This window comes from Geospiza fortis, unplaced genomic scaffold, assembly GCF_000277835.1.
Source record: "Geospiza fortis unplaced genomic scaffold, GeoFor_1.0 scaffold298, whole genome shotgun sequence".
Taxonomy (NCBI): domain Eukaryota; kingdom Metazoa; phylum Chordata; class Aves; order Passeriformes; family Thraupidae; genus Geospiza; species Geospiza fortis.
This window is the reverse complement of record NW_005054506.1, coordinates 574,878-575,189: the sequence shown is the minus strand read 5'-3', so window position 1 is coordinate 575,189 and position 312 is coordinate 574,878.

Below are 312 nucleotides of genomic sequence, written 5' to 3'. Positions count from 1 at the left end.
TAATCCTACTCCAGAATCATATCCAAAATACAGAACGCTGGGTTCAGTGCTGTGACAGCAACCGACAGCCCAAACACAGGGGCTGGAGAGATCGACTAGAGAATTTTACAGATATTTTTGTATTGTGATTCCTATGATATATATCGAGAGACTTTCTATTCCTTTGTAAAATACATAAATTCTTGTCAATTTTAATTAAAAAGATCTGTTTTAAACCTTCAAATCAGATGAACTGGTTTGGGTTGGAGGGGATGGGGGAGCTGGGCTGTGTCACCGGCCGAGTGGGGGACCGGGAGATGCCCGGGAGGGCTC